Below are 16,392 nucleotides of genomic sequence, written 5' to 3'. Positions count from 1 at the left end.
CATGAAAATCAGATTAAAAATAGTGGGAGGAATTTTCCATTGCTTCCATCCCTAGGATTCACTTCCTGTCCTGTTTTATACACTTTGTAAATGGTACCTCTATAACCCATTATGCTTTTTGGCATCATTGCTCACTTTGACTATTTGCAGATTACAAATTATTTGAGGTCAAAGAAGTGAGTGGAGTACATAACCTTCAAGTTGAAGCAGGAAGCAGATGCCTCCTTCCGAGTATAAGTTCTCTTAGGTCAGATACTGGGAACAAATTTGTTTACAGCACCAAGCACAGCTCTTTGAGGGTTGGAATGCCCACTAAACATCTAAGCAAATGTGGACATTTACCCTTCAGGGATACATGCTGACAAATTCCTTCCTATATGCCAACCTGAAAGACCAACCTTGGAGATATGAAGCATTGCCTAGTCCAGAGTGAGGCAGAAGACTGAGTCAGGGGTTTCGACTTAGTCAAGGAATGCTCAATTTTCACCTTTTCCCTCTTCCTGCATACCTTCCTCATGAGTCATGAGCCCAGACAAGGCCCCAGGGTTTTTCCCAATATAGTTCTTCAGGAAGTCACTATAAGTCAAGTGGAGTTGGTATTTATATGGCATTTGTTCCTTTTAAAATGTATTTTTAATTGATAAATAATAATTGTATATATTTATAATGTATAATGAATAAACTGAAAAATTCAATAGAAAGCTTCAACAGTAGGTTCAATTAAGCAGAAGAAAGAATAAGTGAACTCAAAGACAGGACACTTGAAATTATCCAGTCGAAGGAACAAAAAGAAAAAAGAATAAAAGAAGTCTATGGGATCTATGGGAAACCATCAAGAGAACTAATATTTACATAATGCAATTTCAGAAAGAGAAGAGAGAGATAAAGGGACACAAAGCCTATCTAAAGAAATAATAGCTGAAAAGGTCCCAAATCTGGGAAGTGATATCAATATTCATGTACAAGAAGTTGTATGCAGGTTCTTTTCACTTTGAGAAACAGAAGGTGAAACTCAAACTGGCTTAAGTAATTTTAAAAAAATGTATTGGTTCAAGTGACTTAAAAACCACACTGGTTCCAGGAGCAGGTTGATAGTACCTCAAAGATGTCACCATCTCTTGGATGTGCTTTCCCTGTTCATTCCTAAGCTTCATGCAGTTTCAGGGTGGTGACCAGAAGTTTACATCTTATCTTCCCTCTCCCCTGTGTTTGACTGGAACAGAAAAAAGAGTGTCTTATTCCCTAGCACTTTGGACAAAAGCTCTGGACATGATGGCCATTTGTGACAGGGAAGTAGAATACCATTATTTGACCAGTCTGGGACATCTGAATTCAGGGATAGAGAACACAGACAGGGGCTAATGGGGTGCGGGGTAGGGGGAAGGAAGCCCCAAAATAGGAAGCTAGATTGCTGTTACTGGAAGGGGAATGTGCACTTCAGCAAGATGAAACCAGTATGCAATTCAGCTCCCACATATGCAGAACTGCAAAAAGGGAGCTGCATTTGGTTTCTTGGGACCTCCACCTGGAAAAACTGAGTTCAGGGGTTCAGCGTGCATCTAACAAGATGCTCCTATTCCCAGCAAATTTTTTCTTGGTGCTCCTTGCTATCTCCTTTTGAGCTATTTTCATCCACTCAGAACCTGATCTGTTCCCTCCATTACCATATCTTAGGCCACAGGTGTATTCATGACACCCAGGTGCCCCTCTTCAGAGAGATGGAGAGAGTGGGAGCTTTTCAAAAGGAATTTGTACTAAAAATGGTAAGTGGCAATTTGAAAAACAAACAAACAAACGAATGAAGCAAAGTAACAAAAAATACTGTACTCAAAATGCTTTTAACAGGACATGTTTTATACAGCATGTGCTTTAAGCCAAATTAAGTAAAGCCTAGCCACAGATTAGATCCCAGAAGGTGAGACTAGCAGGAGGTATTTAAAACACCTGCTAGTTCTCCCTCTTTATCCCATAGATGGGACACTGAGGCCCAGGAAAGGGAACAGCTTGACATCAGCATCAATGTCAATGCCAATGTCAATGTCAGAGCTGGGCCTGAGACCAACATCTTCTACTTGCAGACATGATGCCTCTGCTGCGTCAGTCTCCTAAAGTTATCTTTCACAAGGTCCACTGGTGTTAAAACAGCTCATTTTTTATTTTAAAAGTATTTTTAAGTAATCTATATGAACAAATAATGAATTCTCATGATTCCCAAATGAAAAATTAAACAAGGAATAGCATGCCCTCATTTCCCTACCATAGGCCACATTTAAAAAATTAGTTTCTTGTGTATTCTTCCAGGGATATTTTGTGTGTATAAAAACAATTCAGTGACATACTCTCCCGCCATTTTAAATATTATAGCATACTATACACTCTGCTTTGTACCTTGCTTATTTCAAAATGTAAATCTTGGAAAATCTTTCATATGACTCTACAAACAGTATCCTCATTCATTTTTACAGCTGTAAAGTATCTCCTTGCATGATGGGAATAACAGTTTATTTAGCTGGTTCTCTAGTGGTGTCAATTTGGTTATTTTTGATACTGTGCTACTATAAACAATGCTGCAATCAATAACTTTATACACATGTCATTTCATGTGATTGTGATTATATATGTAGGAAAAATTCCACAAAAGTGAAATAGCAGAATACTAAGGGCATATGCATTTGTTGTTTTGATAGACGCTGAATGGCCCTTCATGATGCTCTTGTCAATGTATTCTCCTACAATGCCGAGAGTGCCTTTTCCCTCAGGCCCTCCCCAACACAGCCAGTTACTAATGTTGTCTTTGAGTGTTTAATAGTTGTGAGGTGGTATCTCAATGTTTTAAAATTTAAACTACAGAAATAAAAAAAATACTGGAATCCTGTTTCCAGAGAAATTTTTATTATCACTCAAATGATAGTAATATCCTCGCACATATTTCCACCTTTTTTTCACCCCAAATTCATTATTGACATCATTCAGAACATACAATATCTATTTCCTGAGCATTTATCAGATTTTAGGCACTGGGGATAAAGCCCTACCCAAGAAAGACACACTCCCTGTCTTGTGGGGCTTATAGTCTAGTTGGAAGGCATTTAAAAATAGACTATTAGCTTAAAGAGTGTTAAGTGCTTTGAAGAGTACCACAGGGTGATGTAGCAGAGGGAAATCCTAAAGTGAGGTGGGAGCACGTTAGCCTGTCCCTCTGCTTCCTCCCCAAGATCCGTGATCTTTAGGAGCAAGTAGGATAAAGTGCAAAGTGAGCAGAGTGCTCTCACAAGCTTACTATTAATAGTAGTGATTTTTATTTATTATTTTTGGCCTGAACTGACCTGTAGCTTTGGTATTATGTAGATGGAACTTTAAGATCACCATTAAGACCGCCCCGGAGATGCTCAGCTACAGGCAGAAAAAGCCATTCCAGTTCCCCTAATGGGCTGGTGCTAAAACATAAATGTCAGTCTGGTTCCTGAGGACATGAGCCAGAACTCAGTTAAGAGTAAATTATCTTCTCCCTTTCACTAAGCACTCAATAAACAACTCATTGTCTAGTGCAGGCTTAGAAAATCCTATTTGGATTTGGAACGTAGTCCAGTTTGCATCGCATGGGTTAGGTAGTGGGAAAAACACGGCTCAAGGGATCAGGTAAAGGGAGCTGTGTTTCTGCTTCTTCCCTCTTGCTGTCCGGGAGACTTTGGACAAGCAGTAGTGGGAGACTTAGAGACTTCTGGGCAGGAAGCTTGATTAGAAGCATAAATCAGCTTGCTGCAGTTCCAACTCTGACCTGATTTGTAGGTCATGGTGCCCCTCTCAGAAACCAACCAGGTCCCCACCATGGGCTTCGGTTCTGATTTAAGTCTTGTCTCTTTGTATTTAGGTCTCAGCTTCTTTGAGACTGGAATCTTGCTTACCTGTTACCCCTATCTCTCCCTTAGGCTCTGGTCCTATTGCTCTCAGAACTCCCAGAACCTTCATTTTTCTTGCCGAGACCTCTGACCACTGTCAGTGACCAGGCATTCAGTACCATGTGCTCAAGACCCAGGGAGTGCCCGTCTCCGTCCCATCTTGCTGGATCTCTGTCGGATTGCTCTCTCTCTCTCTCTCTCTGGCTGGCACTCCATCTGTGTATTTCCTTGGACACCACCTTCTGTTTCCCAGAAAGTCATTCCCCCATGCACATCTGGCTAGCTTCTCCTGACCCCATCTTGGAGGCACTGAGAGTTTCTACCTTCCTCAACTCTGGCCCATACCATGTCCAGACTTAGCAAGTGGCTTCCAACTCTTTCTTGAGCAGTGGAACCTACTTTACATGTGAACTTTTCAGTGGAACTCCATAACAGAAAATGGCAAAACAATAACAACAACAACAACAACAACAACAACGACAACAAATAGCTTATTTAGGCCACTGAATTCTTCCTGGAAAGAAACATCACTGTTTGCTGAACCTAGGAAGCACTACAGAACCCCAGGATTCCTCAAAATGTAGTTGGAAACTCTAAATTAGGCAATTCAGTCTGTCTCTATTTTCTAGGCAGCTCAGACAATTAGATGCCTTGCTAAGGTCACACACTGAGACTAATAGAATCCAGTTTCTAGAATGTGTTACCCCCAATACAATGTGAGCTCCTCAAAGGGCAGAGACCGTCCGTGCATGTGTCACTCCTGTATCTCCCCTGTGTAGCACAATGGCTGGTCCATAGTAGGTGCATGAGCAACAGTGGCGAATGAATGAACAAGTCTTATGGGCCATGACCTAAGGAACAGTCAACAAATGTTTATTGAGGACATTTTATGTGCCATGCTCCCTGTCCTTGGCTCTGGGAATGGAATAGAAAAGGCTGATGAATGTGGTTTCTTCCCATTTGGACTTAGAAATAAGCATGGACCTGAAACAAATGATCACAAGTGGTTTATGAAATAATTGCAATGTGCCAAGCTCTGTAAAGAGAGAATATATGGGCACCTGAGAGGGCCTGGCATCTAGAGCATCTGAAAGGTTCCCTTGAGAGAGTGATGTGACTGGTAAGTGAGGACAAGTCAGGGTTTCTAAGGCACAACTGGAGAGAGAAAAGGAGCTCCACAGGGAGCAGGAAGCCAGGTGTGAAGGAGCACAGGTGAGAAAGAGATAGAGAAGGGGAGAGAGAGAAAGAGAGAGAGAGGGAGAGGGAGACAGAGAGACAGAGACAGAGAGAGAGAACCACGTGTTTGCAGAAGCCCTTAGAGATCCAGGTGCCTGGGTGGGAAGAACCAAGGGGGCAATGAGAGGAGGCTGTAGACTGTAGAGGTGGGATTAGGCCAGACGGCAGACGGCACAGGGCATTTGGGGTCTCAAAAGTGGCAGGAGATCCATAAATCAAAACATAGGCCTCCCAGCTGTCTTAGTAAATAAAGTCTTGTTGGAACCACCATTTGCTTATGTCTTGTCTGTGGCAGGCTTCATGCCACAGCAGCAGAGCTGAGTAGTTGCAACAGAGACTATCTGACCCACAGTCCTAAAATATTTACCACCTGGCCTTTTACAGAAAGTTTGCTCACCCTTGGACTGAAGGAACCATAGAGACAAGAGGGCAGAAGCCAGATGGGCCTCGGAGCTGCCTGCTAGAGTGAGGTGGGGAGTAGGATGGAGGTGGGTCCCGATCCCCAGACCCACTTGTCCCCTCCTAATGCCTCATCTGTCATCTAGGCTATAGGTGTGGCTGAGGCTTGGTGAGGAGAGGCTCTGACCTCAGCTGCTCAGCTGCAGGACTCCTGCCAGACTCTGTCACTCCTGCAGGGAGGGCTGTCTCTGCCTGGAGCCATGGGTTGGGCAGGAACGGGGCAAATTCTCAGCCTCCACCCGTCAGTTGTATGCACTGTTCCCTAAGCCCTCCGCCCTTGCCAGCTTCTGAGCCTCTGTACAAACTGTTCTCCCTGCCTGGGGTGGCTGTTTCCACCTATCATTGCCTGTCAAAATCCTTTCCACCCTTCCAGGTGAAGTTTAAAACCACTTCTTTCAGGGAGCTGGCCCTGATTATGGCCCCTCCTCCCCGTCCCTGCCTCCTCCTCATCCAGGAGGAATGCTCACTCCTCTTCTGGCCTCCCATAGCCCTCCATCTTCCCCTCCTTTGTTGTAGCAACAGGAGCAAATTATGAGTTCCTGGAGATGTGTTAGTCCATTCATCCGTTCACTCCACAGCTATTTATTGAGCACCTACTGTGCACCAGAAGCTGTGGACAAAGTCTCTGCTTTCATAAGAATCAGAGAGAAAAAGCAACTACCAATAAGTAAATAAACAAATGAAACATTTTCAGGCTGATAAGGGCTAAGCAAGAAAAAAAAATCTCATGTTTGAGAGTTTTGGGGTGGGGTGTGGGTACACCAGGTTAGGCAGGTCAGTCAGGGACGGCCTCGCTGAGGAGGTGAAATTTGAGCTGAGGTATGAATCAGCTATGGAAAGAGCTGGAGGGAGGGCATTCCAGGTCGAGGGGAGAGCAGGTGCCAAGACCCTGAGGCAGGAAAAAGCTTGGTGTGTTTGAGAAACAGAAAAAAGTCTGGTGTGGTGGGACTTCAGTGGAGGAAGAGAGGTATGAAGGGGTCAGGGAGGCCAGTGGGGCAAGGTTGGGTCAGGCTTTGTGAGCTCTGGTGAGCAGTGTGGGGTTTTGTGTGTATAGGAAGCCACTGGACACTGTTAAGCAGGGGAGTAATGCCCATTCTTTCAGCTAAGTGCTGAGAATGCAAGGAAGACTGGAGATGCTCCCTTCCCTCTAGACGTGTATGCCCTGGTGGAGGTGCCTTTCCCTGATGAATGTCATTCAAGCACAAAGCCTGGTTTCCACTTTGCAGATGCAGATATTTGATTTGCCAGGTTCCTCTCACCCCTCATTATTGAGAGTGTAGTTCAAAGTCTTCTGTGGCATCAGCTGGGAACATGTGAGAAGCACAGACTCTGGGGCCTCACCTCAGACCCCCTGGATGAGAATCTGCAGTTATCAACAGCCCCCACTGATTTGTGTTCACGTTAAACTGTCCTAGAAGCAATCAAGGTACAGAGTGATAGATTCTCACTAACCAAATTGAGAAGACAGTAATGAGTCGGATGCTAGCTCAAGAATTTATAGTGGGGGCTAATAACCTTACATCTGAGCTTCTCAAAACTTTAAAGTGCATATACGTCACCTTCGAATCATGTTAAAATGCAGACTTTGGGTCAGTAGTTTGGAATGATACCACAAACTCCGCATTTGTAACAAGCTTGAAGGTGATGTTGATGCTGCTGATCCCAAAATCTAAGCCTCACGTGACACTCAACGCCATCAGTCCACTTGATTTTTATTCTTATCCTGTGATGAGTTGCTTTGTCTCATTATGTGAATCAGGAAACTGAGCCGTAGGAAGCTTATGTTTGAGCTGTGTGACCTTGGGCAGGCAGCTAGGCTCATTTCCTCATCTGTAAAATGGGGTTGGGGGTACTTCTGCCTGCATTAGAGGACTGCTGGGGAGAGCAAATGAACTAAAGCACATCCTGTTCTTAGCACAGCGCCTGGCACACAGCAGGGACTCAGTATTTGGTCATTTGTTTATTTTCTAGGACTTGATCTAGGTTTTCAGCCTCCAAAGCTGGGGTTCTCTCTCCCAGGTTAGTAGAAACTAGGGGTCAGCTCAGCTAGAGGATGAGGTTAGGAATGAAAATACTTAGCAATAATTGAATATGGGGGCCGTCGGCTGGCAGAGTTTCCTCAGAAGTGTGGTGAGTTCACATCTCCAATTCTGAGGATATTTGTACTGGAGCTTTGCCCATCAAAGCTTCTTCTTTCTCAGACTATGCTGGAGACACACAAGCATGTCTTTTGGTCTCTTCTTTTTCCCCTCTAGACCACACACTCACACAGCTGTCCTGACAACAACCATGACCTCAGACCCATCAGAGTTCAATTGCAAAGACCACAGTACCCTGTGCTATTCCAGGCATGGCTTTTGGAGGAGAGGCCCAGATTTCCAGTTGGCCTCAGGTGACACAATGATGACTGAGTTTACAAGCTTCTGTGGCCATTTCCATTTAAACAAAGGAACAGCATGTCGTGCCTCTATTCACTGTCCTCTCAGCTCCAGTTTTTGAGGCTGACATTCCTGAAAGTGCTCCAAATCCTGGGGATAGACTCAGTCTGTAGTTCCTTAGTAGAAATAATCTGTACAGCACTTAATAATTTATTAAGCACTTAATTTTATTTCATGGCTTTCAAAAGGACATAGAGCAGATATTATCCAAATTGCAAATGAGAAAATTAAAGAGATTAAGTAATGCCCTCAATCACTCATGCAGTAACTGCCTTCCAACTCTGAGTTCATTTAATCAACCTATATTTATTGAGCAGCCAGTATGAAGAGGCCCTGTGCTGGGCCCTGGAGAGAGAATATTGAGGAAAAGCAGGCAAGTCCTTGCGTTCATGGTGCTCACATTCTAGTGGGGAAGACTTATGTTAAACAAATAATCACCCATATAAATACAACAGTGCCTCTATGATAAGAGCCAAGGAAAACAGGTGGTGTTGCTTTGAGAGCCTAATAGAGAGGGGTTTGACATAAGAGAGAAGGCTTCCCTGAAGCCACTGAGCTGGGATTGTTTTTTTTTTTTTTCTTTAAGTCTTCTTTGCTATTTATTTTATTTTATTATTATTATACTTTAAGTTTTAGGATACATGTGCACAACGTCAGGTTTGTTACATATGTATACATGTGCCATGTTGGTGTGCTGCACCCATTACCTCGTCATTTAGCATTAGATATATCTCCTAATGCTATCCCTCCCCGCCCCCGCACCACCCCACAACAGTCCCTGGTGTGTGATATTCCCCTTCCTGTGTCCATGTGTTCTCATTGTTCAATTCCCACCTATGAGTGAGAACATGCAGTGTTTGGTTTTTTGTCCTTGTGATAGTTTGCTGAGAATGATGGTTTCCAGCTTCATCCATGTCCCTACAAAGGACATGAACTCATCCTTTTTTATGGCTGCATAGTATTCCATGGTATATATGTGCCACATTTTCTTAATCCAGTCTATCATTGTTGGACATTTGGGTTGGTTCCAAGTCTTTGCTATTGTGAATGGTGCCACAATAAAGATATGTGTGCATGTGTCTTTATAGCAGCCTGATTTATAATCCTTTGGGTATATACCCAGTAATGGGATGGCTGGGTCAAATGGTATTTCTAGTTCTAGATCCCTGAGGGATCGCCACACTGTCTTCCACAATGGTTGAACTAGTTTACAGTCCCACCAACAGTGTAAAAGTTTTCCTGTTTCTCCACATCCTCCGCAGCACCTGTTGTTTCCTGACTTTTTAATGATTGCCATTCTAACTGGTGTGAGATGGTATCTCATTGTGGTTTTGATTTGCATTTCTCTGATGGCCGGTGATGATGAGCATTTTTTCATGTGTTTTTTGGCTGCATAAATGTCTTCTTTTGAGAAGTGTCTGTTCATGTCCTTTGCCCACTTTTTGATGGGGTTGTTTGTTTTTTTCTTGTAAATTTGTTTGAGTTCATTGTAGATTCTGGATATTAGCCCTTCGTCAGATGAGTAGGTTGCAAAAATTTTCTCCCACTGAGCTGGGATTTGAAGAATAACCAGGCAGGGCCCTGACAAAGACTTTTGTTTTTACCCTAAGAGTACTGTCCAGCCAACTGAGGGGCTCGAAGATGGATGTTTTGCACAGAAACTCCCTTAGCACTAATCTTAGTCCACTTTTTTTATCCTTGCCTTAGTCTCCTACTTCCCTGGGACATGCTTGAAGACAGAAATTAGCTCTTAAGTGGTGAGACCCAAAGAGACTAAATCTGAGATAAGTAACTCAGTCAAGGCCCTGGCCACACATGCCATCCTCAGTGAATGTCCGAAGAATGTAGGCAGCAGGGGATTGAAGGCAAAATGCCAACATTCCGAACAGGCAGGAAGGTGAATGATTCATATCATGAACATGCAGGTCGGTGCCTGAAAATGAGGACAGCAAGGAATCTAGAATGTTCCATCTTGGGCACCCTTTCATGCAAAATCAGAAAAACTTTTCCATTCCCAAGGAATAGAAGCTGGTAAGGTATGTACTCTGGGGTCTGAATGCCTGGGTTCAAATCCCAGCTCTTCTAGTTAGCAGATTCTAAGCAAATCACTTCTCCTCTTTTCCTCTTTATCTGCCAAATGGGGAAGATAAGATCTCTTCTAAGGATGTTGTGAAGATTAAATAAGATGATGTCAGTGAAGCGCTTGACACATGGTGAGTTTTAGTAAGCAGTCGTGATAGCATTATTAGGGGAGCTGGCAAAGAGCCTGGGCAATTTCACAGCATGAGCCCCTAGTCTCTCACTTGTATGGGTGAAGACCTCCTGTGAAATATGATTAGCTGCCTCCCTCAGGTTTAGCTGATGAGTGACCTTGTCACTGCCCTAGTGGAAAAAAATAAAAACTCCTGAGATTGACATCCACAGATCGTCACCATGGGGGCCCTGCCTGATTTTTCACCCTCCTTCGAGATCACTTGCGTGGCCTGCAGTACCTGCTGCTATTCCCCTAAAGCATCATGCCTTTCTATGGGAGATGCTCACCTGTATAACTGGTCACCTGGCTACCTCCTAAAGTCACATCCTTATGAATCCTTTCCCAATTTCCCCACAGAATGTATTATTCATTCAATCATCAAGTATTTACTGTTGGCACATCTAATGTGTGCCAAGACTATTGGAGGTATTAAGGACATAGTGATAAACACAGGTTCAAAATTCCTGCCCCTGTGGAGACTCCATTTTGTTTTGGAGAAACAGGCAATATGCAATATGCAAATAAATAAACAAGGTAGTGTCAGATACTGAAAGAATGTTTCCAGGGAGAAAACAGAGGTGACATGATAGAGACTGCTGGGGTGCATGTGGAGAAGCTACAGGGGATGATGAGATGACTGGGGAAGACCTGTTTGAGGAGGATGCATAAACTGAGACTGACTGATGAGAAGGAGCTAGCCAAGTGAAGTGACGGGAAAAGATGGTTCCAGGCAGAGGGAAGAGCAGGGCAACCTGAAGCAGAATGAAGGGCAGTGGGACCAAGCAGAGTGAAGATGGTGAGGATGCTGTGAGTGCAGCTGGAGAGGCAGGCAGGGTCCAGGTCACACCTCGCTCTCAGACTCCCCCCATGCTTTGAGATAACTCCGTTGCAGTCTTTTCCACATTGGCATATAATGTGGGCGTTAGGGACCAGGCTTTTTTTTATGTCTGTACCCCAAGCACAATGCGTGGTTCATAGTCAGGACTCACTAAATGTTGATTGAATAAGAGCCAATTTGAGACAGGGCCTGAAAGTCTGGGATGGATTTTGGGTGATGCAGCATGTCTAAGGCAGTCTTTGCTGAATCAGCACCCTTGTTACACTTCTCTCCAAGTAATTTTGGTAGTAACTGGGCATATGCCCAAAATTTGAAAACAGTTCCAAATTACAGATTTGGAAGACTTGCTTCTGACTGAGATAAGCATAAATCATCATCTCTTCTGGAAGGAGGCAGAGCCAGACAGGAGGTGTTCTGGAAACAAACATAAACTGTTGATCAAATTCTAATCAATTTCATAAAAGAAATTGTAGCTGAGTATAAGTGACATAAAAGGTAAGACAGAGACGTGACCTCCCCAGAACTAGAATAGGCTGGTGGGACGATAAACACTGGCAAAAGGGGACCCTGGGAGAGGGAATCTGAGGGCTGAGCACGATAATTGGAAAACAGACCCAACCAGGATGAGACAGCAGCCAGGAGCGAGGGTCTGAGTCACCACTAAGGAAATATCGAGCCACACGCAGCTTTTCCTACCCGCCTAGTGAAAACTATTTGCTCAAATCCTGTTCTATTTCAGGAAGTGCCAGCTGCATCATAGGAAGTTCTGCTCTTTCCACATTAGGAACAAGAGTCACTTCTCTTTGCTTTTGGGTGTTCACAGGGCACCAGTTCTGGAGGGCACAGGGTTATTCTGCCACTCAAATAAGGTAGATCAGTACAGTCTAATCTGGGCAGTTAAGCAGGCTGCCTTCCCTCAGACAGAGAAAAGCTGAGCTTAAGTTACCTCCATAAAGGATGGCTTTCAGTCCCTCTGAGCAGCCCTAAAGTGTTCCTGTGTCAGCTCAAAGAGAAAAAGTGGCCAGATGTCATTCACTGTCATCTTCTCCTCTTTCTCCATTCTGGCCTGGGAGAGGAACATGGAAACCCTGGCCTCACCTTCCTGGAGAGGAAACCATGTGCAAGGACTCCAGAATGTGCCTTCTTTGCAGGCTGAGGCTTCTGTGTGTTCTCACAGCCAACCATTTCCCGGGGACATTGCTGAAAGCTGCCTTCTGAGGGGGATTAGGGGCAGGCAAGTTGCAGGTGACCTTAGTGGGTGAGAGAGGGTTTCTTCTCATTTATCTCTAGGCCTGATTTAAAGAGTTATAGTTGGTATGTGGTGAGGTTTGCCAAGTATGGGCTGTACACACTGAGGATTTTATAGGACAAGGAGTTCTTGTCGGGTGGCGCTGGGGATTTTTTTCTTCCTGAATTCCATATTACAGCAGGTTATCTAAGGATTATATTTGAATTTTGGGGTGTTCGGAGGTTTCCACAAAATTTTCTAGGTTTTATTAGAAATCTCAGCATATTTCTGTTATAAGACCCATGACACATGGAAAATGAGTGGATAGATAAAACAGAAAAAAAGGAAAATTGAGAGGGATCACCATATCTGCCACTTTGAGATGGGTTACAGTTGTTTTTCATCCAAAAGTTAAGTGGATCAAATCAGTCTTCGATTGTGGTAAAGAGCAAATCCTAGAGTTTATTCAGATGTTAGTTTGCTGATCTGCAGTCTACTGTAGGAACAGAGACTGGGTGTATTTTTTCTGCCATTCATTTGCTATGTGACCTTGGTCCAGTAGCTGCCTGTCTCTGGGTTTTAAAGTTGGATTAGATAATGATTTCCTAAATGTCATGACTGTTTAACACAACATTAAAAACAATTAAATCATAGAAAGTTGTGCCTGATTGAATTCTCCTTTAATCTTCTTGATAAAGGAAAGAAGAAAGTCTCAGTGTAGAGTTAAAATATCTTCAACACCCTTTCAACACTTCCTGAGCTTATGTTTTTACAAAATGAGAACAGGCTTCAAGCTCAATCTTACTTGGACTTCAAGTGTCTTTCTAGATGATATATATATATTTTTTGAGACGTTATTTTGCTATTGTCGCCCAGACTGGAGTGCAATGGTGCGATCTCTGCTCACTTCAACCTCCGCCTCCTGGGTTCAAGCTATTCTCCTGCCTCAGCCTCCCGAGTACCTGGGATTACAGGCACCCGCCACTACGCCCAGATAATTTTTGTATTTTTGGTAGAGACGGGGTTTCATCATGTTGGCCAGGCTAGTCTCGAACTCCTGATCTCAGGTGATCCACCCGCCTCTGCCTCCCAAAGTGCTGGGATTACAGGCAGGAGCCACTGTGCTTAGCTGATAATTTAATCATATTGTTTTGTCTTTGTTTTGTTTATTTTTATGGTTACCTTTTATTTTAGACAAGTAATTCCAGTTTTCTGTTTACAGCAGTGATAGAGGGCTTTCTCTGAAAATGTGTTTATGTAGATGAGAACACTTGAAGACATATATGAAAGTGTTATTGACATATGACAAAAACTGTGGGGTTGGTACCTGAATGGTTGGACTTTGGGAAACCCTGGTCTAGGTGACCTCTAAATGTTTTTCTGGCTCAGAGGGCTTATAAATATGAATGCCCCAGTTTCAGCACAGAGCACACGTTGCTGGCTTCCAAGCTGTCTTAAATGTAAGCTCTGTGTGCACAGCAATTGTATGTGGCTTTTTGGCCACTGTATCCCAAATGTCCAGTTCAGTGGGTGGCATGTGGCTGGACTTCAATAAATGATTCTGAAGGAATAAATGCATGACTCAGGTGAAAATGAGATATGACATCCCTTTTATGTTTGGGAGCAAAAGAGAAGAAAAACCCTTATATTCCAGACCCTGTTGGGCCTGAAACAAGAGTGTGGCCTCAGCAAGTATAGGTAGGTGCGTGCGCATCCATACACATAGCAGAGGACTTGGGACAGTCCTTATGTTACCATTCACTGCTGTGTGACTCTGGCAAGGGCCTTAATCTCCCTGAGCTTCAATTTCCTCATCTGTTAAAACACGCGCACATACATGCACACACACACACGTGCACACACACACACACACACTTTGTGTTTTAAATGTTTACCCAAATTGAATTTTTGTGATATCATTGAAATTTACAGAACATATCTAGTACTGTTTTATTTTAAAAAACAACTTGGCCTTTGACATCTTAGATTCTCTCTGGAAAAAGGCAATGTTGAACTAATAAATAAATGAGTACATACATAAAATCATATATTTCCCTTTTATTTTCATTTTCAGTTTTTCTTGTTTTCAAATCTCATTGGCTTTTGGCTTGGAGTATTTTTAAATTGACTGGCTGTTTGGTTCAAATGATGTTTAAACAAGCTTTGGCGCGAGCTGCAGACCTGTTGTGCTTGCTGGGTTGAGGTTGGGTGTGCCACCAAACTGCCTTGGCTAAATGACAGTTTAAATACAGCCAAACAGTTGGTCCTGCTGGGAGATTCATTGGTGGGAAGATTCCACAGAAACAATGCCCTGGCTCAGACATTCCTGCCCCTGCAGGGAGATCTGAGGGACCAGGTGGTCTCCTCAGGTCCAGGAGAGATTGCCAGACTCAGGGGGAGCCATCACTGACCTTCGTTCAGGTGAATCTGTGTTCTCTTTCCTTCTTCCCCTGGGGCCCTAGTTGGCTCTGATTTCCAGCAGTAGTTTGAAGCTGCTGCCTCTGAAACTGGAGATGGTGAAACACAGGCAGAGACTGGACTTTCTCATCAGCCTCACTTCATATTTCAGGTGAAGGCTTGTCTTTGGATAGAGGCAGGAGAAGGGGTTTGAGACCATCTTTCAGACAAGGTCATCCCTGCTTCCTCCCTCCAACTCCAGCCATTTGGTTGAATTTATTAGCCTTTTCTGAGGGCAAAAGACAAACAAAAAAAGCAAAAAGGAAAACAGAATTCTGTGCAATGCAATGAAAAACCTCCCAGTGATTCAAACAGCATGAATAGTTATTACAGAAAGAGGAAAGTAACAGGGCCATTGTGATGATGAATTGAGACAATGTGGGTAAAGCATTGGAAGCTGTGTCCCACCTGTAGGAGACAGTCCATAAACTATAGCTATTATTATTTAACCCCTCACATGGCAACTGGCTTCTAGTGGGTCTTAGTGTATGTTTGTTGATGAGCTCATGTTAGGATTGGCTGCCTTAGGGGGAGGGAGCTAGAGGAGTCCAGGCTGAAGATGAGCGTTGTTGAGCTATGATATTGAAACTCCCATTTAACATCAGAATAGAGATGGAAATAAGCTCAGAGACAATGCTGTAGCTCTGCCCCCATCAGGCCAGCTGATGTCCTTCAGGGCAGGGTGGCATTGACTGGCTAGACAGCAGCTGACTGACTTTCCATTGGCCCTCCCTTTTCTGCATAATTGATTTTGAACTTAGGATATGCCTCAGGCTAAGCAAACATGGCTTCAGACCCCAGATATTTGCAGCAGCCCTTTAATAGGGCCATAGTTGGAAATGTGAAGCAAGAGACTGTCCCCCTATTTGGCACGCATTTTTAGAGTTTTTGAGGTTTGGCATGAGCATCCAAGGAGGCTCCTCCTGACCTAGTGGAATATTAAGACAAAATATAAGGTCTCTGAGGCTGTGTTGCCTTTATTTTCTCTCCTGACCTAAGAGTGTGTGTGAAGCTAAACTGCCAGAACCCAACACTTCACTCAGTCTAATGAACCTGGAGGGGGACACTACTTAGGTTACTGGAATAGGGAATGTATTCCCTATTCCAATCAAAAAAGACCCCCTCCATTGGGACTCAGAAAAAGACTTTCCTTCCCTTATCCTCCCTTAGGATATTGTAATAGGGAAGTGAATACATTCCCTATTCCAACATCCTAAGGGAGGATATTGGAATCCTAAGGGAGGATGAGGGAAGGAGAGTCTTTTTCTGAGTCCCAGTGGAGGGAGCCTTTTTCTGAGCCAGGTTTGGTCCAATATATTTACTGTTGGACTCTCAGTGGCATGGGCCATCCACATGATGAATAAAATCTCTTAAAGTTCTCCAAGCAAATGGCCTCTACATTCAGGGTAACTTAAGGGACATGATTACAAAGGGGAAGGAGGCTCAGTTAGTGGCAATTGCTTCAACAGGTGTGCTCTAGAGGGGATCTAGCTCCACGCAGGAGCATGAGTTGTAAATGAAGGCACTCATGTTTATGGAGGCCCTTTTTTTGTGTCCCAAAGTATGCTAAGGCCGTGGTGTGG

This window comes from Pan paniscus, chromosome 4, assembly GCF_029289425.2.
Source record: "Pan paniscus chromosome 4, NHGRI_mPanPan1-v2.0_pri, whole genome shotgun sequence".
NCBI classification, from domain to species: domain Eukaryota; kingdom Metazoa; phylum Chordata; class Mammalia; order Primates; family Hominidae; genus Pan; species Pan paniscus.
The sequence above is the reverse complement of the archived record's forward strand: the minus strand, read 5'-3'. Positions refer to the sequence as shown.